General features: G+C 40.3%; 1 pseudogene; it reads right to left on the reverse strand.

Annotated features, from left to right (window-relative positions):
* Positions 1–9,782: 9,782 nt before the first annotated feature.
* Positions 9,783–9,900, reverse strand: LOC126104091 (5S ribosomal RNA; annotated as a pseudogene).
* Between the last annotated feature and the right edge of the window lie 269 nt (positions 9,901–10,169).

Raw genomic sequence — 10,169 nt, forward strand, 5'->3', positions numbered from 1 at the left:
TAAAGAAACATGTGTTAAGCTATCAGGCATCATCCAACTGGGAACTAATTACACGTGGGGTCCCACAAGGTTCTGTCTTAGGGCCCTTAACTTTTTCTTGTGTCTGTCAACGACCTTTCATCAGTAACATTATCAGATGCCAAGTTTGTTTTGTTTGCTGATGATACAAACATTGCAAAAAATAACAAATCAAGCGTAGTCTTGGAAAGATCAGCTAATAAAATATTTGTGGACACTAATCACTGGTTCCTAGCCAATTCTATGTCACTAAACTTTGAAAAAAACACACTACATACAGATCAGAACTTGTAATGGGTGTCCCATGAGTGTATGCCTGACCTATGATGACAAGCAAATAGAAGGAGTGGACAGATTTAAATTCTTGGTATTACAGCTTGGTAATAAATTCAAGTGGGAGGAACACACCACAGTACTGCTGAAGTGTCTAAACAAATCTCTATTTGCAATGCAAACTCTGTCAGACATAGGGGATACAAACTCGAAAAAGCAGGATGCCAGGCTAACTCCTACTCCATAATGTCATAGGGGATTATTTTTTTGGGTAATTCATCAAGCCAAGCTAAAGTTTTCTGGACCAAAAACGCGCATTAAGAGTTATATGTGGTGTGAGCTCAAGAACGTCCTGCAGAGGCCTGTTTAGGGAACTAGGGATACTAACTACTGCTTCCCAATATATTTATTAATTAATGAAATTTGTCATTAAAAATATATCACTTTTTCAAACCAACAGCTCAGTTCATGGAATCAATACTGGAAATAAGAATAATCTTCACCAGGATTTAAAGTCATTTACTCTTGTACAAAAAGGTGTGCATTATTCAGGAACACACATTTTCAATAACTTGCCAGCAGCCATAAAAAGGTTAACAACCAATGAAATTCAGTTTAAGGGAAGCCTAAAGGATTTATTGGTGACCAACTCCTTCCACTCCATTGATGAATTTCTCAGTGGAACCAACTGATTTTGTATATATATATATATATATATATATATATATATATGTTAGGTGACTCACCCTATATATATATATATATATATATATATATAGGGTGAGTCACCTAACATTACCGCTGGATATATTTCGTAAACCACATCAAATACTGACGAATCGATTCCACAGACCGAACGTGAGGAAAGGGGCTAGGGTAATTGGTTAATACAAACCATAAAAAATGCACAGAAGTATGTTTTTTAACACAAACCTACGTTTTTAAAAATGGAACCCCATTAGTTTTGTTAACACATCTGAACATATAAACAAAGACGTAATCAGTGCCGTTTGTTGCATTGTAAAATGTTGATTACATCCGGAGATATTGTAACCTAAAGTTGACGCTTGAGTACCACTCCTCCGCTGTTCGATCGTGTGTATCGGAGAGCACCGAATTACATAGGGATCCAAAACGAACGGTGATGGACCTTAGGTACAGAAGAGACTGGAACAGCACATTACGTCCACATGCAAACCTTTTTATTGGTCTTTTTCACTGACGAACATGTACATTACCGTGAGGGGTGAGGTGCACGTACACACGTGGTTTCCGTTTTCAATTACGGAGTGGAATAGAGTGTGTCCCGACATGTCAGGCCAATAGATGTTCAATGTGGTGGCCATCATTTGCTGCACACAATTGCAATCTCTGGCGTAATGAATGTCGTACACACCGCAGTACATCTGGTGTAATGTCGCCGCAGGCTGCCACAATATGTTGTTTCATATCCTCTGGGGTTGTAGGCACATCACGGTACACATTCTCCTTTAACGTACCCCACAGAAAAAAGTCCAGAGGTGTAAGAGCAGGAGAACGGGCTGGCCAATTTATGCGTCCTCCACGTCCTATGAAACGCCCGTCGAACATCCTGTCAAGGGTCAGCGTAGTGTTAATTGCGGAATGTGCAGGTGCACCATCATGCTGATACCACATACGTCGACGCGTTTCCAGCGGGACATTTTCGAGCAACGTTGGTAGATCATTCTGTAGAAACGCAATGTATGTTGCAGCTGCAATAAAGTGAGGACCAATGAGGTGGTCGCCAATGATTCCGCACCATACATTTACAGTCCACGGTCGCTGTCGCTCTACCTGTCTGAGCCAGCGAGGATTGTCCACGGACCAGTAATGCATGTTCCGTAGATTCACTGCCCCGTGGTTTGTGAAACCCGCTTCATCGGTAAACAGGTAGAACTGCAACGCATTCTCTGTTAATGCCCATTGACAGAATTGCACTCGATGATTAAAGTCATCACCATGTAATTGCTGATGTAGCGACACATGAAACGGGTGAAAGCTGTGACGATGTAGTATGCGCATGACACTACTTTGACTCAGTCCACCGGCTCTCGCAATGTCCCGTGTACTCATGTGTGGGTTCATGGCAACAGCAGCTAACACACCAACTGCACCCGCTTCTCCTGTGACGGGCCTGTTACGGACCCATTTGCGTGCTACGACCATACCTGTTGCATACAGTTGGCGGCAGATGTTTTGCAATGTGCGGCACGTTGGATGTCTCTGTCCGGGTACCGTTCTGCATACACCCTGCAGGCTTCAGCTGCATTTCGTCGACACTCGCCATAGATGAGTATCATCTCCGCTTTTTCAGAGTTCGAATACACCATGGTCACAGTTCCTACAACACTACACTAACACAGACGTCTGGTAACATGGTGTACTACAGTTGGTCTGCGTGCGGAGACGAATGCAGAATAACAATAGCAGCAAGCGCTAAATGCGGACACTGCGACAACTAGACCAAACCACAACAGTGCACTACAGCCACACTCGTAAACACGATCGTTATCGTAAACATGTCCCTGCAGATGCTGCTCGCCGACCGTGGCCCATGTTTGTTACAACACGTAACTGAACGTCGAAGGTTTCAAGCGTCAATTTTAGGTTACAATATCTCCGGATGTAATCAACATTTTACAATGCAACAAACGGCACTGATTACGTATTTGTTTATATGTTCAGATGTGCTAACAAAACTAACGTGGTTCCATTTAAAAAAAAACGTAGGTTTGTGTTAAAAAACATACTTCCATGCATTTTTGTATGGTTTGTATTAAACAATTACACTAGCCCCTCTCCTCATGTTCGGTCTGTGGAATCGGTTCGTCAGTATTTGATGTGGTTTACGAAATATATCCAGCGGTAACGTTAGGTGACTCACCCTGTATATATAAAGTACAATCGAACTTCTGCACCATTTCAGTGGAGTAATGTGATCATTGTAAATAAGAATTTAGTAGTACTGTTATATGTTTATCACCTTATAAATAAATAAAAACATTTTTTTAAATTTTAAATTCAGTGCATTAATGCGATCTTAGTAAATGAGTGTTATAAAATGACCCTTTCATATCACGTTCATTAAAAAAATGACGGTCATTCCACTTGGGACCTGTGGAAGGTACATTAGCTTATTTGTTTTAGTTGTAAATATTTATCATGTAGTATTGTTTTTCTGACTGTTCTACATACTGGAGGACCTCCTCACTACAGATCAACTGGAATGAAACTAAATCTAATCTAATCTAATCTATATGGCCGACTTCACAGCAAAAATACACAACATAGGATGGACCTAATGATGACAAACCAGAGCTAGACTTTAACCTTTATTATAACACTGAGATTGTAACAATAACATATACAGAATTCACATGACAGAAGCTGTACCAGGACTCGGTGTAAATGCTGAGTACTGAATACTGAATTAACACTGCTCAGCTGTTGCTCTAACCACACACCTCATATAAACTAACAAGAACAAAAAATAAGTTAGATTGTTGATTGCCCACTTTTTATCAGTTACAATTAAACTTTCATAAACCTGACAGTTTAGTGATGAATTAAGCGTGTTTATGATTCGAATATCCATCCCAAGTAATAGCTCTGTTGATATACAAAGGTTGTCTCCCACAAATGTATGATTCCAAATGAGTAAACAATGCATTACATGAAAATGTCAACTATTTTTAAATTATACTGTGTCTGATAGTAACTACCACTTTTCTGCCCAAAAATTCGAGAAGCCAAAATGTTTGAATCTGTTTACATTCCAGTTACAGTGAAGACCACTAAGAAATAGTACATGTTGAAACTACAGTGGAAATCTGCTAACTATAGTGCAAACTGTTTCCTTTCATGTACAGATACAATGATATGTAAAACAGATAACTGACTGTGATAAATGTGTACAATAATCAAATTGGGTATTGTAAATTACTGTTGTCATGGTATTGATGTACTTTGAATACGTTGTCCTATTCTGCCACATTACAGATTTCACATGATCAGTGTTTTCAGATTCTATGCAGGCTGGCATGGGAGAGTTCATTCTGTATGAGATACGTCATTATATTTGAGCAGAGGACATTTATCAAAGACAACAAATGGATTACAAGGATGATGGGTAATAGTTTTGTGGATCACTACTTGTACTCTTCTTGTAGATCGGTATGACCTACGATTCCTCCCAATCACTGAGCATGACTTTGTGTTGAAAAAGTCTGCAGTATAATATGATTAAAACAGGTGCCACATAATCGATGTAGAATATGACAGGGATTTTATTGGTGCCTGAAGCTTTGCTCATTTTTTATGAGTTCAGCTGTTTCTCTAAGTCACTAATACTACTCTAACTGTTTTACTCGTCTTTTCTGTGATATCAGAATTAAATTGGAGCAATTTTCCAGGATTTCCCCTCTGTGAAGAAACATTTGAAAATGGAGTTCTGCATTTTTGATTTTGCTTTGCTATCGTCATTTTCATTCTCACAAACTATGGTGCTACTACAGCCTTTACAAATAGCTAGAATATCTTTGGGATTTTTGAGAAATCCCTTAACAATATTCTACTGTGGCAGCTGCATTTCCCTCTACACCCAAATTCATTCCATTCAACACCTCCCCATTTATAGCCTTAACTTTGTTTTTCACTTGTTATGCAAAAGTATCCATGTCTTTAAAGGTTTCTTTGTGACAACTGTGTATCATGGTGAGTACTTCCCAGCATGAACTGTTCTACTATTGTAGGCACACTTGACAGCACGAAAAGCGGAATTCTAATGTCTAAGCCCCACCTGCCTGTATGCAACCAACATAGCATAGCTGTCTCGCAGGTCCTCTAAACTCTCTGCAGTATAGTCGTGTGACTATACACAATGGGTACCTTATGAGACTACTAGAGAAAGATGCTCTTTATGGCAGTCAGTACAGATGTAAACCGATACTGCCATACAATAAATGTTAGAAAACGAATTATTAGAGATGAGATAACCCCTAACGCTTGTAAATTAAACTTCATTCCAATAAGTGACAATACAGAAGTATTATCACGCTCATTAAATGACATGAACAGTTGTTGTTCATGATGCGAATTTGAACCCACTGTTAACCAAATAAAGCTTGCATGTCTGATCGAGACTCGACTAGGCACAAAGAGATGTAAGATATTGAAGCGATCACCAGTATCAGTTTACAAGGTCGAATGTCCGAACCTGGAAATAAGTGACGATGTGTTTAGCACTGCATCGGGAACCCAGTGAAAGTTGTATTGACCCTGAGAAGCATACATGAAAGGTATGTAATGAAGTGCAATGCACAGGTGTGAAACACCAAGAAGTAAATTTGTAGTGATAGATGGGGAGTAGAAAGTAATACCTATATAAACTGTTAACTAAGCACAATCAAATGTCAGATATTAAATATGTTCACCAATAGTGTAATATTGAAACCTGAAACGATGATACAAAACATTTTTGCTGGCAGGGATTTGAACCTAGCACTTTTCACTATTGTCGTATAGCTGCAAATAGACAGGAAATATTTATTGTTTCTCCAGCAGTAGAGAGATGTGCAGATGTTCGGCTAGAGTTAAACACAATGAATAGCTCTGTGATGCCTGGGACTCCAAATCCACGCATATCGTCGTTGTTGACCACACACGAAGAGGTGTCAACCATCAAATTCTCTTTCACTAGTAGTTAGGATAGCGCTGTACATAGAGGCATCATGAGGAAACATCGAGAATCCTCTCGAAGAGTTCAAATCCAGAGAAAAATTGGAATTGGAGCTCAAACCCCGGTCCATTCCAAAATCTCAAGGTCACTTAAAACAAGAAATGAAGGTCATATGACATTACATGACGACTGGTTCATGAGCTAAAATAACATTACTAGTTTAAGAAAGGTTAGTGGAGCTCTGAGCACTATGGGACTCAACTGCTGAGATCATTAGTCCCCTAGAACTTATAACTAGTTAAACCTAACTAACCTAAGGACATCACAAACATCCATGCCCGAGGCAGGATTCGAACCTGCGACCGTAGCGGTCTTGCCGTTCCAGACTGCAGCGCCTTTAACCGCACGGCCATCAGTGGAGCGTTTCTGCAAGCAGTAACAACCATATCTGACAGCCAATACTAACCTACCTCAGCTCCAGTCAGCAGCGAATGGACATGTTTAATGTTAAGGCACAGTCCTGCGCTCTTTACTCGGCATTACTGGCGGTGAAGATGATATGTTTCTGGCTGTTAAAAACTGTTTCCCCCAGACGGAATGGAACCCACACCAAAGCCATTACAAGCTAGCCTCAGTCCAACCAGGCACCCAATTTCACAAGTATTAGAATAATGTTTTTTTCACAATGGGGTACTCAGCACACAGTACAAGAAGTGTTGACTTTCACCTGATCTGTTATTGTGAGTAACCTATTTGTGGTCTAGTAGTCAATGTCATGCAGTGCTAACACAAAGCCGTGATACCATATCCATCTTCTTCCTTTCTTTTTTAATCTGTACTCTGTCTGTCTGCTAAGAGCATCAGTCTGATAGAAGGTCAGAGACAGTTTGGTTCATCTTCTAACCAACCAGTAACAGAAAAATCTTGTAGAAAAGTGTTTGTGGAAGGGTTCATAGGTGTCTGGCACCGTAAGATCGATTTTAGCAACAGCAGCCGGCGGCCGCTTGATTCAGACCAGCGTCCACCCCAGTGATTGTGATACATCGGTCATAGAGCCTATAATCTCCAGCCGCCTATTCTGTGCTCAAAGTAGCAAGTATAACATTATCGAATGTTGCATATGATATAATACTATGTTTCAGCATGCACCACGGCGATTTTATGGCATCTTGCTATAAGCATATTTAACTATGGTCTTATTTTGTTGAAGTATGTAGTACAGTTCGTGCCATAAAAACTTGATTATTTCCGAGTATTGACATTATGTGGAGTGCCATTTATGCATGAACGTAGTGTAAGACGGAGTAAAAGGTAATATTTGTGATACTGTGTTCTGTTCGTGTTTAATAAAAGCGTGAAAGCAGTGGAGGCAATTTGAAACACCTCTACCCTGTGTGGATTGGGTGCTATCGAGACAGTCAAGCAGTTTAGTTTAAGGTACGATGGTTTTGAGATAAATTAATCAAAACATTCAGGAAGACGAACAGATATTGATGAAGGACATTCCTAAGATTTACAGTGACAGTGTATCGAATAATTGGCAGATATGACAACCACTTAATCTTCGTGCGACACTTGCCTTCAGTAGCCATATTGAGATTAAAAGATTAGATTAGACGATTAGACGCAAAGCAGAATCTTGAACTGGGAAGAATGGGGAAGGAAGTCATCTGTGCCCTGTCAAAGAATTGAACCTGGCATTTGCCGTAATAGATTTAAGGAGGTCACCGTAAACCTAAACCAATGTAGCCTGATGCTGATTTGAATTACTATATAGTAGCTTCATAATGGTAAAATAGTGGGTAAGCCATAACAAACATTATCTCAAACGATGGCCTATATACGTCCACAAAATATATTGTTATTGATTATTTCCTGTTGGTACAAAGAAGGTGTTTGTGTTACTAATTGCTTTACAGGGATGTGTCCTTCGCAGTTGACACTTGTTGCCAACAAATGAGATGCCTTGTAGTCGGAGAGTAACAAATGCGACCTGGAAGATAACACCTAAGAGATTGGCCGGCAAACACGCCTACCACACGTCTTCTAATCTGCACCCTTTCTCGACCTTATCGATCGACCACCAAGAAAATTAGTTTTTGTTTATCTTTGTTTTGGCGATTGCGCTTTAAACGTGGCTTATATCAGAATCAGAAGGTCATTGCATGCGAGCGATCGGAAATTACCTGCACATCACCAGATGGTTTCCGATAACAAGGTGGAATATTTTGTTGACTGTTTCTCTGATATTTGTGTCTATTTTGTTCAGTAACCTAATGGGAAACGCTGTTAATATGCACTACACTAATACAACAAGTGTCTCATCTTAATACCATACGAGGAATGGCTGTCTTAATTAAACGTGAAGTCTTTTGTCATACTTAAGTAGCTTTACCTGTCTACAAGGTAAATACGACAATGTGGCTGTGAGAGTAGTTGCTGAATCAAACACAGTTAACAGAGTGTTCATTGATACAATTTCATTAACAGATTTGTGTATTTTCAATAGCAGTTCTGCAGTATTTTATGTTTTTTATCTCCACATCTACAGGTTACTGAACTTTGCAAGACGTCTTATGATGACAAAACTTCTAAAGACGTCGTTCTGAGTTTTATAAAGCTGTTTATAGGTTTGACGCAGAGGAGGTCAAATGCTACTCTCACATCAGTTTGCAACTGAGAGCTACTGCCTCCTAGGCTCTTTACAGTGCGTCGACATTTTCTTGGATCAAATGTCCAACTGCAACGTTCATCGCTTGCTCATTGCGCTTGTGATGCCTGATACAGATAATTCGCAATGTAGACAACGAGATTAGTTGTAGTTGGTGCTTGAAAAAAATCTCCACTGTCTGTAAAGGTACATCCCATATCTCGATGACACACCGAAGTGGAATTCATTGAGTCTTTGATTGGTATACCACGAATATAGCAAGTGAATATTGCAAGATAATTCTCTGTCATTCCAGGAAGTACCCAACTATCACAGCGTCACCAGACATTTTCCACTTCGATGTCATGATCCTATCATAGTCGTAGCAGGACGATAATGTTTCTGCAGGCAATGTCTTTCTTGAATGGTCTAACAATTTAGGAGTGCATCCTATGCATCAACGATGCAACGGCCCTACGACGTCATGAGGAGTATTCTAGTATTTACGGTGATGGAGAAGAACGGAAAGTTGCACAGACCACTGTGATACATACAAAAGGAGACAAACGTAATCCACTGACTTATCGATCCATTTCATTGCAATCGACATATAGCAGGACGTATGGCTAAAAACGTTAAGAAATACCCTACTGACATCAAACCAGCATGGATTTGCAAAGCGTCACTCTTCTGATACAAAGCTGGCACTTTATTCACATGATGTACTATGTACAGGGGCTCTCAGATTTATTCAGGATTTATATATAGTTCCATAAAGGCTTTTGATCTTATTCTTCATAATCTGTTTCCAACCACACTGATTTCCTTGGTCTATCATCTATGCGACTGGATTCGTGATTATCTGTCACAGTTCGCAGTAGTGAAATGGAAGTGATGAGTGTGATTCTGCAAGTAAAGTGATATGCACCTTCCGCTATTTTTAACAAAACTGAACTCCTCCCAATGGTGCCGACTGGCCGCAGTGTCATTCTCAGCTCACAGGCGTCACTGTATGCGGATATGGACGGTCATGTGGTCGGCACACCGCTCTCCCAGCCGTAAGTCAGTTCACGAGACCGGAGCCGCTCCTTCTCAATCAAGCAGCTCCTTAGTTTGATTCACAAGGGCTGTGTGCACCCCGCCTGCCAACAGCGCTCGGCAGACCGGATGGTCACCCATCCAAGTGCTAGCCCAGCCCGACAGCGCTTAACTCCGGTGATCTGACGGGAACCGATGTTACCACTGCGGCAAGGCCGTTGGCGCTATTTGTAACATATATATAAACGATGTAGCAAATAATCAGAACCTTTCTCTTAGATTTCAGGCAAGTAAAGCTACCATCTAGTAAACTCCTCAGAAGAGCAAGGCGAATTGCGAAATGATGCTGAAAATGTACTTTCATGGAGCAAAACGTGGCAACAGACCATAACCAATAAAATGTTTGATATTCTCTACATTATTAGTAAGAAGGTTTCGTCAAGCTTCGAGTAATCGATGTTGTTGTTGTGGTCTTCAGTCCTGAGACTGGTT

This window comes from Schistocerca cancellata, chromosome 1, assembly GCF_023864275.1.
Source record: "Schistocerca cancellata isolate TAMUIC-IGC-003103 chromosome 1, iqSchCanc2.1, whole genome shotgun sequence".
Lineage (NCBI taxonomy): Eukaryota > Metazoa > Arthropoda > Insecta > Orthoptera > Acrididae > Schistocerca > Schistocerca cancellata.